Below are 23098 nucleotides of genomic sequence, written 5' to 3'. Positions count from 1 at the left end.
GAGTTCATGTATCCACTAAGTGTTAATGCTTTGGTCCGGTACTCTGTTAAAAGGAGGCCTTAATATCCCTTAGTTTCCAATAGGACCCCGCTGCCATGGGAGGGTAGGACAAAATATGTCATGCAAGTTCTTTTCCATAAGCACGTATGACTATATTCGGAATACATGCCTACATTACATTGATGAACTGGAGCTAGTTCTGTGTCACCCTATGTTATAACTGTTGCATGAGGAATCACATACGACATAATTATCCATCACTGATCCAATGCCTACGAGCTTTTCACATATTGATCTTTGCTTAGTTACTTTACCGTTGCCACTATTACAGTTACTACAAAACTGCTACTGGTACTCTTGCCACTGTTACCGTTACTTCCATACTACTTTGCTACTAAATACTTTGCTGCAGATATTAAGTTATCTAGGTGTGGCTGAATTGACAACTCAACTGCTAATACTTGAGAATATTCTTTGGCTCCCCTTGTGTCGAATCGATAAATTTGGGTTGAATACTCTACCCTCGAAAACTGTTGTGATCCCCTATACTTGTGGGTTATCAAGACTATTTTCTGGCGCCGTTGCCGGGGAGCATAACTCTATTCTTTGAGTCACTTGGGATTTATATCTGCTGATCACTATGAGGAACTTGAAAGACAAAAGAACTAAGATTTTTCCCTCAACTACGAGGGGAGGTAAGGAACTGCCATCTAGCTCCGCACTTGATTCTCCTTCTGTTTTGAGTAAACTTGCGACACCTAAACCTGCTTCTGCTATTAATTCTGATATGTCGCATGTTATTGATGATGCCACTTCTGCTATGCATGATACTTATGATGAAACTACTTCTATGCTTGATAATACTATGCCATTAGGTGAATTTCTTGATGAACAACTTGCTAGGGCTAGAGAGAATGAAATTAAACTGATAATATTGATGAAAGTGATGATGAAGATTCTCCCCCTAGATATGAATTGCCTGTTTTGCCTGAGGGTTATGTTATGGATGAAGAAACTACTAGAGATTTTCTTGCTTGCAATGATAGATTTGATCTTAAGAAATTATTAGCTAAGCTGAATGAAAAGTCTCTGAATGCTAGAATGAAATATGACCCTGCTTTTGCTACTTCACCTATTTGTGTAACTGATAAGGATTATGATTTCTCTGTCGATCCTGAGATAATTACTTTGGTTGAATCTGATCCTTTTTATGGCTATGAATCTGAAACTGTTGTGGCACATCTTACTAAATTGAATGATATAGCCACCCTATTCACTCATGAGGAAAAAATTCGTTACTACTATATCCTTAAGCTATTTCCATTCTCATTAAAGGGTAATGCTAAAATATGGTTTAACTAGCGGGTGTACCCGCGCATTTGCGCCGCTAGGTTCCGATATATTTATATTTGCAATGAATGATTTACATTTTTCATATTTCAGTTTAGTCATTTGATTATTTTATTGACATTGTACGAAAATTTGTCATTAATGAATAACAAACTCTTGCCTAATTTCAACTTTATTTTTTTATGCTTTGGTTATTACCATGTATTTTTTTAGTTTTTTTCCCGACCATTTTTTCCATTTCATGTCGTTCCACTACATGGCCATAATCCATTAGAGGAATGTTGAATTATGTATCAAATTATAATTAATTAAATATAAAATCTCTTTACACATTTTATTTGTGCATAATATGTTAAGGATATCGCTTATCGGGAACTTATCGGTCGACCCATGATAAGGGGTAAATCGGCCAATTTATCGGCATATCAGTCAATTTATCGCCATGTCGTCTGATTTGTCGGCTGATTTATCTTATTGGCCAGACAATGGTAAGCGATAAATCGGTCGATTTATCGGAATGTCAGAAGATATCTTGAATAGTAATAGACTTTTTTTGTAGAATATATATATGATAGAATTTTTATCGGAATTTGTCGGTCGATTTATTAGGTTCTGCAATATTTCAAAGGGCAATCTTTCAAATATATATGTTAGAAAAGTACCAAAAAATAGTGTGCATTACATTAAGATAGAAAAAGGTCAACAATATACCTGATTGTGTTTTCTTGTATTTTTTTAATTTTTGTAAAGCTTCACACGCCTGAGCTAATTATTGTCGTAATTGTATCTTTGCTGCAAATCAAATCCTGTAGCGATTCTGGATTTTCTGTAGCAAATTATTAGAGCATATCTTTGTATTGCTGCCATGACTTTATCAGCCTGTGTGTCAGTTTTAGTTCACCACAGAAGCTGGTACTATTTTCTCAAAGAAAATAGAGTTTATGTCAAGAGCCAAGGCAAGACGTGCGAGGATAGTTTATTTGAGTTAGTATTATAATTATATGCCTAAATGTAAAACAATGTAATAATGAATAAAAAATTATGAGGTTGCTTTGAATTGATGATAATAGTAGTTTTCCACGGAGAGCATTTACCTTCTAATCTGAAGTCTGTCAAGCCCGATTTGTGTGCAAGTTCTTCGTGCGATTAAATCTAGATCGGTTGTGACTAATCTTGTTGACTTTGTTTTTGACGGGTTGATGGTCCAAAGGTCTAGATGATACAGTCCCTTGGTTCACCGAAGTGTATGTTCCAGCTATTTAAGGGCAGTACGCTAACATGTGCTCGTATCAGCCTATCCGATAAGGAGTAGGAACTGAGTTCCGATAAGGAGTAGTAACTGAATTGGTAACGATTACGGTATAGAGATAAAATTCCAAATCCAAGTTTACATACACCATGTATGAAGCCTATTTAGGCCCAGCAGTTTTGATGGGGGCCCATGTTAGTCATTTAGTAAATTACCACCCCGTATAAACAACCCGTACAGGTTGTCATCTATGTAGAACTCTCATCTTTTATAAAAGAAAAATATCTCTCAGCTCAGTCAATCCCCACCAGCAACCTTATCCATCCGCCTGCACCATCTCTTCCATTATCCGACTGATCAAGATCTCACCGCTTGCCATCACCGAACTAATTCCCAAACCATCGCGGCTGCACTTGTTGATTCATTTCTTCCAACTTCTCTTCGTCTGACGCAGTCTGTGGTTGCGTGGAGTGCGCGGGCGCATTCTCAAGGATCTGGATCCTCGACGACCTCGTGGAGTCCAGTGGAGTGTTCTCAAGGGTTTTAGCCAAGGTGATGACATGCCCGACGGCTAGAGAACCATGGCAGAGGTGTTGTAGTTTGGTCCAATGGAGGAGGCTGTTATGGAACTCACCGAGTCATCCGCTGATGGTGAATTATTGGATCTGACTACAGTGAGATGCTGGCCTCCTCATTGTTCTTGCTGGTCTCCTCATTGTTCTTCCTGTCAAACTACTATTAAATGTAAGTGGAAACTGATGATTTGCATCCTTTATACTGAAGATTATTTCTTGTTTATTTTCTTAAACTGCAAAGGCCTTATCTTGTGTGTGTGTTAATATGTCACCTTGGATATTAATTTTGGTATAGGTTTGTTGTGCAGTGCTTGCGGTCATCGTGCTCCTCGCCGGACTGGTTGCGCTGGTAGTTGTTGTTGCTACCGTCGCTCGCGTCGGTGTACTGGTCACGCTGGTAGTTATTGTTGTTGCTACTGCCGTCGTGCGGCTCGCCGGACCGCGACTGGTGGTGGTTCTGCACTGCGTTTGACGTCGGCAAGCGCTGCAGGTTCTTGACGTATGTTGTCGTGATGTTTGATTAGGGTCTTCTGTGAATCTGTACCAAAACCATGCTTGTAATTTGTTGTTCCCTTTCTCTAATCTGGGACAGACGCAGTTATTCTGGTGGGAGCCATGGCTATGTGATTCTGGCCGGCGTGCATGCATAGTTGGAGGACGCCGAGCCTTTCTTGATGCCGGCGACATCAGCTCATGTCAGCATCAGGTCTGCACGCTTACCTCGCCTTTCTCTCCTATTGCTGAATCTAATGTTCATGCTCATGTTCTTTTGGTCTTGCTAATGTTCTTGGTGCAACTGATTTCTAAACAATTGAGTGTTTTCCCAATAATTAATAGAAAAATTGTAGAGCCAAACTCTAGTATTGTAGTATGATTCTGCCTATTGTGCTCGCCTTGTACATATTTGCCGAAAATAGCATGTACATAAAGGAAACTACATGAAGAAAGTTAACTGTCTGTTTTGAACATTGGTACATTCAGACCCTTAATCTAATAATATCCTTCTTATCCTGGTCAATATCAAATACTCTTACTTTCTTGGTCGATACAAATAAATTGCCGTACTATTTATTTCATAAGCTACTGATCCACTAATTATCTAGATGACTAAGAACATTGGTAACATTCACACCCTTAATCTAATAAGTATCCTTCTTATCCTGATCGATATCAAGTACTCTTAGTTATCATGGTTGATAAAAAATATATGGTCGTACTATTTATTTCATAAGCTACTGATTCACTAATTATCTAGATAACATCCTTGTTCTCCTGGGCTTTGCTTTCCATACTTCATCTTCATCTTCAAGCATTGTATTTTTGGCTTTTGCCTTAACACCTTTCTTGTTCCCGCAGGCACCTTTGTCATTTTGTTCAAGCATATTCGTCTCAGTGCATTCATCCTCTGAGCTATCTGATATTGCAACAGATGTAAGTCTCCTTTTATTTCCACTTCGGAGCACACATGATGATGATGATACTTTGTCTTGACGCTTATCTTTGTTTAATGTAGTCCCATTGCTATCATTTGGCTCCTCTTTCACAGGCACCCGTTCGCATGAAAGTTTGCCAGGTGAAACTTTATTATTCTTTGACTGTAAACATATAGAATTTAAAAATTAGACACATCTCTAAAATCTGAAGTTTGTATCCGGCATGTTCTGCTTCTTCATTAACACGGTGTCAACTTCATCATCCATTAGCTCCTGTGCAACATATGTAAGATGAATTAGTTAAGGAATTCTGAAAATGGTAAAAATTTAATGCAACTTTACCTCCTCGGCTTTATTGTCCAAGTAGAGCATCTCAAGCTTATCACTAGGCATAAATGTTCATTTTACTGCATAGTTTTGTGTGCCAAATGTGAGATTACTATCATTGAGATTGAACCGAAATATAAGTCTTTTTCCACATAATTGTTGAATAATCTTTGGCGCTTCTTCCGATTTCCCATCTAGTGTGTCTAGAAACTTAGATGCAGATGTATTAAGCAATCTTGCAGCCTCCTCGTCAAATAAAGTGCAACTTGTAGTAGATGTATGGTCACTAATTTGGAGTCGAACACGGTACCTAACATACAACTCATGTTAGTGGAGAGTAAATATAATATAACAGTTCTTGTTCATATTTTAGTAACATAATATGCTTACCGAGGTGTGACCTTTTCTGGATATATACCACAACTGTTGCAATAATACTTGTCGGTTTCTTTGGTAGCCAATTTGTGACACTTATCACATGACATGTACCACCATTGAATATTTTCTTGCAAACGATCTACTATTGCTATTGCTGTGAAGACAAGATCCTAAAAAAAATCAATGTTAGCATTGGGGATTAAGAGACATATATAAGTACATTATGGTTTCGTTGTAACTAATATTGAATGAATTGTTAATGCAGGTCTTTAACTCATATCACAAAGGTTGATGCCATCATTTATTGGAATTCTGAGGCATTACCTGGCCTGGCTGGTTTTCGTGCCTCATTGTAGTAAGTTCTTGTAATGTTCTCCTCCTATAAAACATTTGTTCTTCTAATGTTCCTTGATTACTTCTATCTATACTAATCATTTTTGGTAAGGTTTCTTCTGTTGAGTCCCTGCACATGTATGAAGTAAATAAGAACATACAATCTTGAATGAACGTGAATCACTATTTATGAGTGGAAAAAAATTGGTTGTGTTTCATACCTATCAAGAAGTTCTTGTGTTTCTGGTATATCTAGATCTATATATATTCTTGTGGCATTGGTTGACTTTAGGCACAAACCTATTTAATCAATCAGTTAGAATTTGTAAATGATAAGAATAACATGTAGGTTTTATGGACTTACCATTAAATCTCTGTACCATCGTTGATGTAATAATAAGGACAATTTGGCTGCCGATTACATCCTCGGTCAAAAAATAAGCAAACTTTCCCCACAACGTGATTCTGATTTTGTCACCCCTAAAGAAATTAATCTAAGAAGTTAGTGCACATGGGGGAGGTTTGGTTAAATTTGAGACATCCATATGCATATGCACTTACTCTGGCATTAGGATTTCAATCTCGCGGAGATATGAAGGTTGTGGGTTCTTCTTTGTTATTCTTGTCTCCACAGGCTTCATTTGTGTTAGTAGTCCAATGACATCTGTATATTTGGATATTAGTGATATAACAATTAGAAATAACAATTACTTGGAAGTCAAAATTACAACTGTAAACATACCTGAGCATTGTGTATCTTTTTCTGCTCTTTCTTCTAGTGTGTCCATGGTAGCAAACTCAAAGCAATAATCTAGAAAAACTTCTGAACATCCTTTTATCTCCTTTACCTTTGTATTGTATGCAAAAAATATTTTAATTACATTGCTCACTGGCCTATATTTTGTGGATTCCACAACCTTAAAATTGCTGAATGCATAAACTGAGTTCTCAATGATTTTTGATCTAAAAGTATCTATAAGATTCTTCCAGATAGTAGCATGGATTGTTTCACCTTGTCGAAAGAATCAAATATGTTTAGTAATTGTTGCTTCATCTAACAGAAAAATTCCAATTAATATATTATAAAAAAACCTGCTCATCCATCAGTATCATATCTAGGCTAATAAGCTCATGGGTTGTAGGATTGACTGAATCCCACATTCTCATTACTTTCACTTGAATGTTCCAATTCTGTCCCCTTGTAGTTAAGTCGCTCAACTTCTTGTATGCCATAGTGTTATGTCTTCAAAATTAACAGGGAACAATTTGTTAGTTGAAATAGTATTTATGAAGATTCTATCCAGAAGAAGTAAGCTTACTAAATAACAATTACCAATCTGATGATGCAGACCAGAAGTGGTTTTGGGTCACTTCTTACGACGTTGATTGGAGCAGTTGGGCGTAACTTCGTCGGGCGTCGAGTGTGCTTTGGCGTGACTTCGTCGGAAGTCGATTGAAGCGGCCGGAGGTGGCTTTTGGTGTGGACGTCGAGTCGCATGTGGCTTGTTCAAGTCATGGTTGCTGACTTCTAATTGTTTGGTGGGTGCTTATCCGGCCGGCTGTACTTATATAATGGGTTGCGTTGAGGTGGCCGAGACTGTGTGGAGATCAGATTGTGAAGTTGTCTGTATTTGTTTCTGTTTTGGAACTTTCCTCACGTGGTCTAGTGGTTGTCCTTATTTTTTTAGGTTCCTTATTTGTTTAGGTTTGACTATTATTTTTTCTTATCCTTGACCTATTGATGGAAAAATATTTTTTATTTGTGCAGGCTAGTTGATGTTTCGATGGACATGGATGTTTTTTTAACTTGTGTGCACTATTTGTACGTGCCATGTTGTAATAGTTGTACGTGCACATATTTTTTGACGTAACATTTGCATCTTTTAATCTCAGCCATCAACAAATAAATCGAAGGATCAAGAAAATTTAATCTATGTGGACGCACGTGGTGTCTTGTTTGACTTCTGTTTTAATTAAATAATAGATAATAGATTCTCTTGATCCTGGTTGTGTGCGTAGACCCCAGGATATGATTTATTACTTCTATGCTAAATATTTCTCTGCTCATAAGAAACAAGCTGCTTTAACAGAAATATATAATTTTGTGCAAATAGAAGAAGAGAGTCTCCCACAAGCTTGGGGGAGGCTTCTCCAATTACTTAATGCCTTGCCTGATCATCCTCTCAAGAAAAATGAAATACTTGATATCTTTTATAATGGACTAACCGATGCTTCTAGAGACCACCTGGATAGTTGTGCTGGTTGTGTTTTCAGGGAAATAACAGTTGATCAAGCTGAATTGCTATTGAATAATATGTTGACTAATGAAAACAATTGGACACTTCCTGAACCAACTCCTAAGCCAACTCCAAAGAAAAGGGGTATTCTATTTCTCAGTCCTGAAGATATCCAAGAGGCAAAGAAATCTATAAAAGAAAAGGGTATTAAAGCTGAAGATGTTAAGAATTTACCTCCTGTTGAAGAAATACATGGTATTGATAACCCGACACAGGTAGTAAAGGTAAATTCTCTCTACAGATATGATAAAGTTGAAATCCCGTCTACTAAGTTTGCTAGCCAATGCTTGGATGAGTTTGATGACTTTATGGCTAAACAAGAAAACTTCAATGCTTATGTTGGTAGACAATTGAAATGCAATGCTTATATGATTAAACACTTGAGTGATTATATGTCTCGAGTTAAAGGTGAACTTAAACTTATTAGTAAACATGCTTCTATGGTTACCACTCAAATAGAACAAGTGCTTAAAGCACAAAATGATTTGCTCAATGAATTAAATAACAAGAAAAATGATAATGATGTTAGAGTTATGACTAGAGGGGGTAAAATGACTCAGGAACCTTTGTATCCTAAGGGCCACCCTAAGAGAATTGAGCAAGATTCTCAAAGAAATAATGTTGATGCACCTAGTCCTTCTAAAAAGAAGAAAAAGAAAAATGATAGGACTTTGCATGCTCCTAGTGAACCTGCTGTAGACACACCTGAGAATCCCAATGATATTTCTATTTCTGATGCTGAAACACAATTTGGTGATGAACATGAACCTAGTGATAATGTTAATGATAATGTTCATGTTGATGCTCAACCTAGCAATAATAATGATGTAGAGATAGAACCTACTGTTGATCTTGATAACCCATAATCAAAGAATCAAAGTTATGACAAGAGGGACTTCGTTTCTAGGAAGCACGGTAAAGAAAGAGAACCATGGGTTCAGAAACCCATGCCTTTTCCTCCTAAGCCATCCAAGAAAAAGGATGATGAGGACTTTGAGCGCTTTGCTAAAATGATTAGACCTATCTTTTTGCGTATGCGTTTGACTGATATGCTTAAAGTGAATCCTTATGCTAAGTACATGAAAGATATTATTACAAATAAACGAAAGATACCGGAAGCCGAGATTTCCACCATGCTTGCTAATTATACTTTTAAGGGTGGAATACCAAAGAAACTAGGAGATCCAGGAGTATCAACTATACCATGCTCCATCAAAAGAAACTATGTTAAAATTGCTTTATGTGATCTTGGAACCGGTGTTAGTGTTATGCCTCTCTCTTTATATCGTAGACTTGAATTGAATAAGTTGACACCTACTGAAATATCTTTACAAATGGCCGATAAATCAACTGATATACCTGTCGGCATTTGTGAGGATGTGCCTTTTGTGGTTGCAAACGTTACTATCTTAACAGACTTTGTTATTCTTGATATTCCTGAGGACGATAGTATGTCGATTATCCTTGGTAGACCCTTTTTGAATCCTGCAGGGGCTGTTATTGATTGCAACAAAGGCAATGTCACTTTTCATGTTAATGTTAATGAGCATACGGTACACTTTCCGAGGAAACAACCTCAAGTCCACATCATAAATTCTATGGAAAAATTTCAACTATTACTATTGGAGGTTTCGAATTTCCTCTTCCTAATGTCAAGAAGAAATATGATATTCTTATTGTTGGGGACATACATATCCCTGTTGAGGTAACCTAGTGCTATTCGAAAATTCTTTGGTTTCATGCGATTCGGAATGAGTTTGTTAACAAGACTTGATCAACCTTGTTAGTGGATTCCTTTTGATGAGCATGAGATGGATGAAGTTAGAAAGCACAACCTTCTGTACCCTCCTTTTACTTTCTGCTATTTAGATTAAATAAAGAAAAAAAAGTATTTTCTGTCTATTTTCTGATTTATCCCTGCAATAAAAAAAATACCCCAAAAATAAAAGTTCTCCAAATGCTCTGAAAATGAAATATGATTTTTCTAGAATATTTGAGAATATTTGGCATTGAGAACACATCAGGGGGAGCCAGCACCTGGCCATGAGGGTCCAAGGCGCGCCCACCCCCTGGGCGCCCCCCTGCCTCATGGGTCCCTGGTGGCCCCCTCCACTTATTCCAACACACACACACTCCTTCTTCCTCCCAAAAAAAACCACCAACCAGCTCAAGCACGAGTTCTAGCTCATCTTGCTGCCATTTTCGATCTCCTTGCTCAAAGCTCCACTCACAAAACTGCTTTGGGGGATTGTTCTTTGGTATGTGACTCCTCCAATGGTCCAATTAGTTTTTGTTCTAGTGCTTTATTCATTGCAAATTTTTGCTGCTAAGGTGATCCTATTCTTGAGCTTGCATGTCAAATTTATTTGGTCCCAAGTAGTTATAATGCATGATATAATCTCTAGGCACTTGTGGGAGTAGTTGCTATCAATTTTGTGAGTTTAGTTCACTTTTATTTTGAGTTACTAAAAATTTCAGAATTTTTCAGAAAATAATGAAGAGATTTTTGAGGGGCTCTTCGAGCCGAAGCTCGAAGGATAAGTAAAGTGAAGAGGATAAAAAGCCCAAATATAATCTCCCTCACACCGCGGAGGTTCGTTCGTGTGAATGGCCTTGTGATGAATTCTAGAGAGCAGCCGGGATTCATGATGATTTTTATTATTTGGCTGAGAATGCAGGCCTCGCCGACTTCCTCCACGACCAGCTCGATCAGTATCTCCTACTCACTAATATTTTTGTGCAAAATTTTTATTTCCATGCTAGGAAATCACCACCTTCAGTGGAGTTTCACTTATATGATGAGGTTAAGGAGATGTCACTTTATGAGTTTTGTGGGGTTTGCAAGATACCCTTTGTGGGCAACATAGAGGAACCACATCGTAGTGATGTGGAAGGGTTTATTGATATGATCGCTGTAGGGGAGACGAGGAAGGTTTTCGATGCAAGAATTACTAGCATACACTTTCCTGTTCTACGTTACTTTGCAATATTTACTAGTAGATGTTTAATTGGTCGCGGGAACAGTGGAAACTTTACTGCCCCTGTGTGACAGCCTGGTTTTTGCCCTCTTTTCTCCTCTGGTTTTCAGTTGGGTTTGATTTGAATTTTTGAGTTTGAATCATTCCAGTTGGACTTAAAACACTTGGGCGTCACCTTGGCTTTCACCCAAGTGGCTCACTTCTCTCCCAAACCATCATTTCCTTTCTGGTCTACCTCAAAATATATCATGGATATTTTTCTTAAATGATAAATATTCATTTTCCTTTCAAAAACCCTAACCAGAAACTTGTGCTCCAAAGCAACCCCAATTTTTCTTGCCCACAAAAATCTGAGAAAATTCACAAAAATCCTTTAAACCCTAGGGCACCTCCCTGATCAAAAACATCACACCACTTTTTGGAATATTTTTTCTACAGAAATTATTTTCTATTCTAGACAGAAATTGATGCGGAGCATCCCACGTTCATCCCCATGTACACTCCGACTACTCTCCAAGCCCCAAGAGGACATATGACGAGACCTCGAACATGTGCCATTGGACATAAGGTGAACTCTCTCCTTGTTAAACTTCCCTTGGACCCACATGAGACATGGCTACTACCTCAAACGAAGACACTTTGTGTGCCTAGGTACCAAGGAACCAACAAGGAGAAGGAATGGTGCAAGATGGACACCAAGAGCATGGACAGGGATTTTCCTAGCACAGAGATAGAGGTACTACCGGTCAACTACCGGTCAACTACCGGTCCATCGGTACTACCCGTCAAGTACCGGTCAACTACCGGTCAAGCTTCTGTGATCGACCGGTGCAAGGCCGGTATAGCATCGGAACAACCGCTATATCCGCTAAAACCGGTACTACCGGCCCATGACCGGTACTACCGCCCTGCCTGTGCGCAGTTGAAGGGGTTTCACCCCATGTATCCCCCAACTTACCCGTTGGACTATATATACTTGCCCCTAGCTCTGAATCAGGGTTAGCATTGATTTAGCTCATTTGTGAGATAGAGCTTCGCTCATCCATATGGATCTCCTCCTCGTGAGAGACCGCAACCTCTTCGGAGAGGATCCACCTGGATTCAAGACCCCTTTATGGGAAGATCCCTCGTGGATTCAAGACCTCTTCTCGGAGATGAGCTACCGCTACTTGTATCGTCCTTTGTTGGATTTGGACTGTGTATCTCTTTTTGTTTCTTGGATCTAGCACATGTGTGACTTTGTTCTTGTTTGTTGAGTGTTTTCCCGTGTTTTCCTCTCGTTCCCCTCCTCGTGTTCTTCGTGTTCTTCGTAGGGATCCACTCCAATCATGAAATATCGGCCTCTAGGGTTCTACCCTACATCATCTTGGATCAGAGCAAGGTTGATCACGAATTTGGAGTCCCTACCCCTCTTTTTCTAGCCTAATTTTGTTGTGTTCTTCCCCAATTTCGAAAATCCTCACCAAAAATAGCCCCCAATTTTTTTTGTGATTTGTTGGGTTGATGATGTTTTGTTGATTTTGATCCATGGATTTGCTTTGTTTCGAGTGGATCTAGCATCTCCCCAAGTTTCACCCCTTTCCATCCATGGAATCCATCCAATTTTGCCCCCGAAATCATCCATTTCCGCCCCAATTTTGCCCCGATCCCGATCTGCGAATTTTATCGACACCAGTGGTACTTCCACATCCACCGGTACTACCTCTGAGCTCCAGGACCGGTACTACCGCCCCCCAAAGCGGTACTACCGCCCCTCCCAGGTTCAGCCTAGGCTGATTCACCGTTTTGACCATAACTTCCACATCCGGAGTCCGATTTTTGTGTTCTTTAGCTCGTTGAGAAGCTATTGACATCCCCCATCCATATAGATAGGTTTCAACACCATTTGACTCCATCAAAGTTTCCGAAATTTGACAAGTTTGCCTAGGCCCTCCACCATATCATCCGCATAACCACCATAACCTTCCGCAACCTAACCCATTTTTTGTTCCCCATAGCATTAGTGGTTGCACGAGTAGTGATTCGAGTCTCCTAAGGTGTTTCAGCTACTTAGGGATGGTTGCTTCTTCATCAACCACCACCACTTCTGCATAACCTTGCCAACCATATACTTCCGCCACCCAACTTAACACAATTTTTGTTTGAGCTTGTTTGAGTTGTGGCTTGTGTCTACTAAGGTGTTTCGGCTACTTAGGGATGGCAACTTCAACTTCGACATGTGTATAGACCATCATTCCACTTCCACAGTGCAAAGTGCAAAACTACCACCGCTTTCCGCTACCACCATTTGACTTTTGTCCTTGAGATTTTGAGTTTGCGGTTTTTCCGTTTCCTAGGGTGTTTAGGCTAACTGGGAACGGGTCGACTTTGGCAACATCGCCTCTCATCATCACCAAGGACGGTAACCTCGACGACACCATTGTATATTCTCCTTGCAAATTGCATTGATAACCCCTAGTCCATTTTGCGTTACTTGCCTATCGAGATTAGCCTTTGAGTATTGCCTGCAACGTTACTTGTGCACATTGGTGATCATTGATCTACACTTCCCATAGCATACATACCATATCATATTGGTATCATCTTGGTATCATCATAAATCTCTTGTGCCATAAGTTTGTTCCCGCATATATACATTTGCTATCTTGGTTTGTGCATCATGGCCATATCATCCAAAAGAAAAAAAGAATAAGCTTTTAAGCAAAAAAAGAGAGCAAAGAAGCTTGTAAGCAAGTGCCATAGCATCATACCACATTGCATATAAGATTGTCATACCCGATCATCTTGGATCATCTTGTGAGAAACACCGGGAACCATACATACATAGCATACTTGGGATAGCAAGTTTATCCATTTTGCCTCTTATAGGTTGTGCACAAGTGTCGTATCCGCCTATAGAGCAATCGTGCTAGCATCTCTCTTGAGTTGTGCAACACGAGCGTTTTCCGTGGATTCCACATTTTGTGCTCATTCCTTGGTTGCACGACCCCATTTATATATCTGTGTGTGTGTTTCCGCGTGCCACATATTGCTATTTGTCCATTTGTTTCACTTGCGAATTTGTGAATCTCTTTCAACATTACTGACTCTTGCTAACATTTTGCATCAAATTTTTGTGCCACTATCCTCACCGAGCTCGACCATAAGCCTTACTTGTGTAGGTGTGAGAACCGACAAGAATTGGTACCAATTGCACTATTTCCTTGTTACACATTTGAGTGATCATTGATCCATCTTCAACATCGATCAAGGTACATTCGGTCTAGTTCTTCTCTTTCTCCCACTCACATTTGATCGAGTCTTGTGATGGATAGGCAAGGCATTTCCTCTCCGGTCTACGACAACCACGACGACATGAACAACTACAACACCAAAGCATCCATCTTCGATGTACAACGACAAATACAAGGCACACAATCAAGATTGCGAGAGCGCATCGAGAACATATCCATCGACATTCGTCACTTCGAAGCAAGGAAAAGGGACTACATCGACAAGAAGCTTTCCGCACATAAAGAGGAGCAAGATGCAAGGATGGAGGAGATTAGAGCCTTGATCAAGTCTTCTTCCCCTTCGTCATCTTCAAGGCGGCGACATTCAAGCCACAAGTCTTCGGAGCGAGCAAATGATGCAAGCGCAATTCGTCCACATCCACATCTTTGTGATGACCACCGTCACAATCGTGATCAACATCATCATGAAGCGCAAGTCACCTCCAAGCATCATGTGCACGACGACGACGAACGACATCTACTATGAGATCAAGCACGACAAGGACATCATCATCATGAAGATGCTCCACAAGCACAAATGCACAAGTCCCAACAAGCCCCACTTCACGTCAAGTCCAAGCTTCATGAGCAAAAAAGAAGACCGCGAGACGAGCACCACCAATACGGAGATATGGCTACATCAACCACTTAGGCATCTTTGCCAAGTGTTCTCAAGGCATCTTCGCCTTTGGACGTACGTCATCTTCTCCTACTTCCCACGAGTACACCTACAACGACTTCATCAAGTCCAAGGCGACCACCTACAAGCGAGGGCGACACTTCCATCTTCGGAAGCCCCTCGAGGAAGATGGCCGAGCATGGGAAATTCCCTTCGGTCATGGAGACGAGCTACAAGGTGCCACATCATATGGGCCTCCAACACCAAGACGGTGACAAGAAGGTCGAGCAAGGTCCATCCCCTTCGACCATAGTGATAGGAGTTGAGCATGGAGACTTTGCACCTACATCTCTCCGACACCCACATATGTTGAGATGCCCCATTTGTCATGTGAGGAGAGCCACCACCCCATGAGTGAGATGAGTGACTCCACCATATATGACATTGAGAGCATATCTTATGAGAGGATGAGTGTGACCACCACTAGCCCCACACATGAGAGCATGCCACACATCCTATGTGAGGTTGAACAACCATTTGAGTGACTCCACCGACCATATGAGTGAGAGCACCCTTGAGGGAGTGAGTGAGCCACAACACTTAGCGAGTAAGGTAGTTGACACAACATGTGAGGCCATTATGATTTCTAACGACTTAACCTCTACTCCTAGTGTGTTTTCTTCTTTGGTGCAAGGTCTCCTACATGACTACATGCCTACCCTCGATGAATCCATCCCTCCAATGGGAAAACTGATGGCCATGGTGGACGATGATGCACCCCCACATGGTTCCATCAAGACGAAGATGACAACGAGTGGATCTTCGACACCTCACGTACAACACATGAGTGACGTCCAAAGGTAACAGAGGTGATGGTGCTTCTCTTGTGCCACTAGTGGACTCTCTTGACATCGATTTCTCCCATGATGTTAACCCACCTATTCCCATGCTTCATGCTAGTGAGACTTCTTCATGACTTGACTTACCTATTTATGATGACTATGATGATGAGCATGTTGAGTTGCCTAGTTGTGATGCTATGCTCCATAGGATATCATGTGAAAATTCTTTTGGTCACATCTTGTTTGACAACCCATTAAACTTGTCATATGCTATGAGTGAGATCTCCCATATTGCATCATTACAATCTCAACATAGTAGCTATGCATGCCCCATTAAAATCAATCCCATTTGCACTTATGGCATAGATGATGAGATGATGGTCATTGGCTTTTGTTTTTCATGTGATGATATTGCCATGCTTCCTTTACATGATTTGCGCAATTCATCTACTATGCCATGCCATGATCACATTGAACCAAATATGCTTTGTTTTGGATGTCGTCAATATTCTCCATGTGATGTTGCTACTCATGCTCATGAGGAGACCCCCATAGTTTCCTCATACATATTAGGAGATCTTGATGCATTTAATACTTTGCATGATTCCCATAATTGCGTGCACCATATACATTCCATGAATTACAATGCTCTAGATATTTCTCATGATGCATTACATCCTTTGAGTCTCCATTATGCTATACATAATAACAAACCTCTCATGATGGATGACATGTTTCTATATCACGCATCTCATTTATTTGATCATTTGATGTTTTGTGCTAACCGACACATGCACGTGCGCATCATGATGGATGATGTGTACATATACAACACACACACAATTTTCCCTTTGTTTTTGTTTTGTGTAGGTACTCATGTATACCCGTCAACATCTCAATCCCAAGAGTTGACGAAATGAGCTCTTGAGAGCAATGATGACTTGGGATCCCGTGGACTATCCTTACCACCGTTCTCTTCACACAATGACTACGCGCATCTCTTCTACTTGGATCTTACACGACTATGGGCTATTTACCACCTGCCACCTTATGCCCATACTATCATGTTCACTTTGCATGTTATTTTTGCTCCTATGCCTTTGCCATGCAATTGTGACCCTTGCTTGCATCTACCCATGATTCACCATTATGATACTCCTATGTGTATCTGCATGCTTGGTGGAGATCCTTGTTGCTATTGCCATGTTTATCATGTGCCCCATGCTATTGATGCTTGTTGTGTTGGGAGAGTCATGATGTGCCATTGCTATTTACATATGGTCTCTCGCCAATACATTGATGATATTTTTCTCATATCTTGCTTTCATGCTTGCGATATGTCATGACCATTATTCATGCACACTATTTGCACACATGACATGCTTGCCATGATTCCCTCTAGTATGTTGCATCTTCGCACACTAGCTTGCTTGACTTGATCAGTATGATTACTTGCTTGGTTGCATCACCCATGTTCCATTCTTACTCGCTTTCTTGGGTTGATGACATATATGTTCATGCCTCTCACATGATATATCTTGACCATTCTCTCTTGTGTCAATTAGTTGCCTCTCTCATATCCACTTGTATTGAGTGCAACCATACTATGCTTATTGATCTTGGAGACTTTGACACTTTACTTGTGATGCATGCTTGTTTGATTGAGCCTCTTGTATTTGGTTGTTCTTGCATCTTGTGCCTCAATAATATCAAATGGTCCCTTGTCCTTTCTTATGATGAGCATGATGCATACACTTGTTGGGTATCTTACCACACGGATGATAGGTGTTGCATTTGCACTAACCTCATTTGTTTTTCCAAGTGTTTGTCAGGTTCTTTCATTTTGAAGGATTCTCAAGGCGGTTCCATCATGAGACAACTTGGTCGTGTGAAGGCATACACGATGTGCGAAACCAACATTTTCGACATCCTCATAAAGGTGAACTCCTTCCCTTTGAGCCATCCTCAAATACACACGTTGGATGGGTCATTATTTCATTGTTGTCTCCTTGTTGTGTACATGATACATCCTGCAAACGGAGGAGCGACATTGGAGACGGACCTTTTGGACCTTCAAGTTGAGGAGTGCTTGCACTTATTGGATGCAACTTCGAACCTCCACTCATGCCACGACATCGAGCATTGGTACATCAACACTCCCTTGACACATTGCACCAACACCTCCATATTTGTTGATTGTGCTTCCTCATGTCATGCTCGATGGACATATCATACACATGACAAATTTGCATCTTATGCATGGATTGACTCACATTATGATTGCCTTGCTGCATCTTGTATTTCCATGTCATCCATGATATATGAGCTTGTGCATTTCCTTAGCAAATTTGTTTTGATCTACCTTGATGGCATATTCCTACATCATGATCATATTGCCCACCATCAATTGCATGATACCATACACATATTGAGCATCCATTGCCATATTCATGCTATTAATGAACCGTCTCTCTATGACATCATTTTGCACAATGGTAGAATTTGTCGCTTTGTGCACCATGCTATTTACCCCATGAATGCTTTACATATCATTATATATCATCTTGCTAAGCTTCATGCGCTTTATCACGCACAATCTTGCCGCATGGACTCATTCTTCTATGACGGACACTTCGTGTGCGCTAACCTTTGTATTTCCAAGTGTACTTTGTGTTTGCTCATTTTGCATGTACCACATACCGGAGACACATTGGAGTACTTGGATTGCGCCATGCCTTCAACTCCATCCAACTGCAAGTCCATCCACGACAACCGTTTCCATGGTGATGAGGATCACGATCCAAGTTCAGATCTTTCCTAAGGGGGGGGGGAGATGATGTGAAGCATCCCACGTTCATCCCCATGTACACTCCGACTACTCTCCAAGCCCCAAGAGGACATATGACGAGACCTCGAAGATGTGCCATTGGACATAAGGTGAACTCTCTCCTTGTTAAACTTCCCTTGGACCCACATGAGACATGGCTACTACCTCAAATGAAGACACTTTGTGTGCCTAGGTACCAAGGAACCAACAAGGAGAAGGAATGGTGCAAGATGGACACCAAGAGTATGGACAGGGATTTTCCCAGCGCAGAGATAGAGGTACTACCGGTCAACTACCGGTCCACCGGTACTACCCATCAACTACCGGTCAACTACCGGTCAAGCTTCTGTGATCGACCGGTGCAAGGCCGGTACAGCACCGGAACAACCGCTATATCCGCTAAAACCGGTACTACCGGCCCATGACCGGTACTACCGCCCTGCCTGCACGCAGTTGAAGGGGTTTCACCCCATGTATCCCCCAACTTACCCCTTGGACTATATATACTTGTCCCCTAGCTTCGAATTAGGGTTAGCATTGATTTAGCTCATTTGTGAGATAGAACTTCGCTCATCCATACAGATCTCCTCCTCGTGAGAGACCGCAGCCTCTTCGGAGAAGATCCACCTGGATTCAAGACCCCTTTACAGGAAGATCCCTCATGGATTCAAGACCTCCTCTTGGAGATGAGCTACCGCCACTTGTATCGTCCTTTTGTTGGATTTGGACCGTGTATCTCTTTGTGTTTCTTGGATCTAGCACGTGTGACTTTGTTCTTGTTGGTTGAGTGTTTTCTCGTGTTTTCCTCTCGTTCCCCTCCTCATGTTCTTCGTGTTCTTCGTAGGGATCCGCTCCAATCGTGAAAGATCGGCCTCTAGGGTTCTACCCTACATCATAAATGGTAGTTTCTACATCAACTACCATTTTACTTGGTCCATTGGTGCTGCATTTTCTTGTGCATCACTACCCTCCTAGATCATTGCTAACCACCAAAGCACAGCTCCCAACTCCCAATCATTTAACCACAACAAGCTCTCAAAGTTACTGATCAGTAACTTGCAGTGAAGTAAACATCAAGTTTACTGCGCCTGAGCTCAACTCAAAGCTTTGTTCCTAACCTAAACACTAAGGACTACAAGCCAGACACGAAATTTGGGGCAAGCCGTGGCTCTATGCCGTAGTGCATGCGGTGACCACACGTGTGCACGATGCTAGCATGCTTGCCGCCGCACTCTGGGTGCCGCCGAGCACTCTGTTCGGCGCGTGCTCGCTTCCCCGCCTGCCAAACATCGCCAAACCTCGCCACCATCACCGTCCCGACGCCATTAACTCCTCCCTGGCACTCGTCGATGCCGGAGCTCACCGTAGCGAGCACGGGCGCGGTCCGGCCAACCCAACAGTGCGCCGTGCACTGTGTTCGTCGCCACCCCAGTGTTCCTATACTCATCTCCGTCCGTTCACAGTTCCTGCGTGAGTTGCGTCGCCTTCCCCCTCTCTCACTGGCGCCGCTCGTCGCCGGGTGCAGCATCTAGGTGTCCTCCGGCGGATCCCGAACCCCTCGCTCTGCTCGGCTATAAATATAGCCCCCCCAGCCTTCTCGAGCACCCCCAGCACCACTCACACACTCCACAACCTTGTAGGAAGCCGTAGCCCAGCCGGCGAGGCCTTGGGCCGCCGTCCCCGAGCTCGAGCTTGCCGGCGATCCCCTCTGTTTGTCCGCACTGCTCCAGCCCCTCCCAAGCTCAAGCGACTCTTCCAGGGTCTCCGCCGTGCTTCAGTGGTGCTGTCTGACTCGGTTGGAGCCACTGGGGCAGCCCTTCGTCGCCGTCTTCTCCAACTCCGGCGACCTCGGCTCTCTGCCACCGCTGGAGAGGTCCATTTCGTCGCCGTCCGACCACCCCTAGATATTCTACGGGTACGGGCAGGTGCGCCTCTCTCTGCTCTTTTGATCCATCCCTCCAGATCGGGCCAAGTCACCCTCCTCGCTGGCGTGTGCTCTGACGAAGCCCCGCCTTGCCATGTCTCTCTCTCCCCCTCCCTCTCACCTCACTAGTAGGGCCCACTGTCAGCCACTCTGGCCGCAGCCGAAGCGGTACGAGTGGAGGCGCCCCGCGGGGTTTACGCTTTCGACATCACCCCCAGTTCTGTTTATATTAATTCAAATTCAAATATGTCTAGAACACTTCAAACAGCCACAACTTTTTAACCATAAGTCCAAATGAATTGATCCTTTTTGCATTGTGTTCTGTATGAAAATCTCTAGCTGCACACCAAAGATGAGATTTTTCTCTGCTGCCTAGATTTTCTGGTGAATTTCAGAAGTGTTTCTTGATATTTTCTTTTTGTGTTTTTGAATTGGTTTCAGAAGGTGAAGCTTGTCTTGAGGGTCACCAGGAGGAGTGTGACCCTCAGCTGCACCAAGGCAAGCCACAACAACATTATCATGGTGCCATTGCAATATTTGTGATTTATTTTAAACTTGAATGATTAAATTAGTTCATGCATTTAAATCACCTAGTTAAATAATTATTTTCATTCTGTTGCAAGCTTATTCATGTGGAAATGTTGATTAATAGAAAGTCAAGAGTTAACTTGGTTAGATTTAAGTTATAATAAGTGATGATAGGTTGTGGAGAAATAATTTGCTTATGAAAAGGACTAGTTTGAATAATATTTTCTTGAGTAAGAAAATAATTATGCTAAGTTATTGCCATGATTAGTTGCTGCATAAGCATGACCAGAATAGTGCCATGAGTTTCTGAAATGTTGGATTAGTGCTTCATATGAGTTGACCCGGTATGATTCTAATGATTAATGAAGTATGTTATATGAGTGCATTTGCATGGCATGTCATGACACCAGTTATTTTTATTTTAAGTTGAACCTGATAATAAATCAACTTGAACATATCGCTGATCAGGTCATGGTGCCACTGAATCGAGTTTTTCCCAGCGCAACCACATTTGCCTTTATGGGAAGGCCTTTATTCGGTCAGTTGTCATGCCTCTGGTCGGTACCTCCAACGAGGAAAGGTTATGGGCGTGCGGTACCCTGACCCAGTAACCAGACATAACCTTGTGTGCCCATTGATGTTGTTATGGTACCTTGTCCCCGTTTGGGGCCGTTTTGCCATGATGTGGCCGTTTTGCCACGACGATGGCCGTTGGTGTCTAGGGTAGACACGGGGCCACCCATGACTTAGCCCGGTGGGGAGTTAGTCGGAGTGGCCGGGAGAGTGTCGTGGCAATGGAGGGGTTTTGTTGGAATGCCGTTGGTCCAACCGAATGGGAGTGCGAGGCCATGGGTTCCTTGGTGTGGGTACAGTGCGCTACCTCTGCAGAGTGTATTAAATCTATCGATAACCAAGTCCACGGTTACGGACACGCTCGAAAGTAGGTCACACCATGGGTCAATGTTTTAATAAATTTTGCACACTAAATTAATAACATGGCACTGTTGGAAAGAGGATGGTTGGAGAACCATGTTTGTTGATGACCAAGTTGTTGGTCCATTTGTGATCTGAGAAAGATCACCATTTGGTTATGAGATAACCCATTTGATGACCAAGTTGTTGGTCCATTTGTGATCCGAGAAAGATCACTATTTGGTTACGAGGTAACCCATTTGATGACCATGTGGTTGGTCCGTTTGTGGTCCGAGAGCGGTCACCGTTTGGTGACGTGGTAACCCATTGGTAAGCAAGTCCGTGGGACTTGAGGCACGAGATTTGATTCACTGCATCCACAACATGATTTTGCATTGATGATTAAATTGGTTAATATCATGGTATTGTTTGTCATTATGTTTATGCTTGTTGTGAGCTTGCAAGTACATTCAATGTACTGACCTGGTGTGTCATGCCAGATTTCATGAAAGGTTCGTTGGAACGGAGTGCTGTTCGAGTCTAGATCGTGTTCACATTGGTGTCCCTGTGCTATGGAGTCCCGCTTCGTCGTCGTTCCGCTGCTGCGTAGTTGTCATGATCGAGGACCCCTTATGTTCATTAAATAATGTACATATTGTTCAACCGCACCGTGTGCGCCACTTGGCCTCCTAACTTGTTGTAATATGAACCATGTTCTGCTAGCATCAATAAAGCAGTTGTATTCTGTACCAAGATGTTGTGTGTTGCCAGAAGACATGGTCTCTGGGCTGGCAATGCAAGGTAAACCGGTTGCTCTGAGCTGGGGTGCCACAACTCTTGGTATTAGAGCCGCTCTGACTGTAGGACAGCTAGACTCCCGCCGCGTTACTAGACGATAGTTAGTGTAAAAGTTGAGTGACGATAGTATTTTTTAGCTGGTTGTTGCATTGCATGCACTTGGTGATTTTATTTCTAACCTACTAATGGCTGTGAGTGTAGATGGCTCCGGTGCCGTATCCGTGCCAGTTGCAGCTGATGCAGTACACGTGGCCGCATCTCCTTCCCAACGTGTGGCGTCGACTGTATCCTCACGGGGACGACCCAGTCTATCGTGTGTACCGGTGTCACGCCCAATATGCGATACTATCCTAAAGAGACTCGAAGGTCCCACCAAGGATAGAACCGCATATTGAAACGCTTTTGCAAGGTGGATATCATTATATCAACATTACATGATAGATGGGGATACATACA

The sequence above is a fragment of the Triticum aestivum genome, chromosome 1B, assembly GCF_018294505.1.
Source record: "Triticum aestivum cultivar Chinese Spring chromosome 1B, IWGSC CS RefSeq v2.1, whole genome shotgun sequence".
In the NCBI taxonomy this organism is placed as follows: Eukaryota; Viridiplantae; Streptophyta; class Magnoliopsida; order Poales; family Poaceae; genus Triticum; species Triticum aestivum.
The sequence above is the reverse complement of the archived record's forward strand: the minus strand, read 5'-3'. Positions refer to the sequence as shown.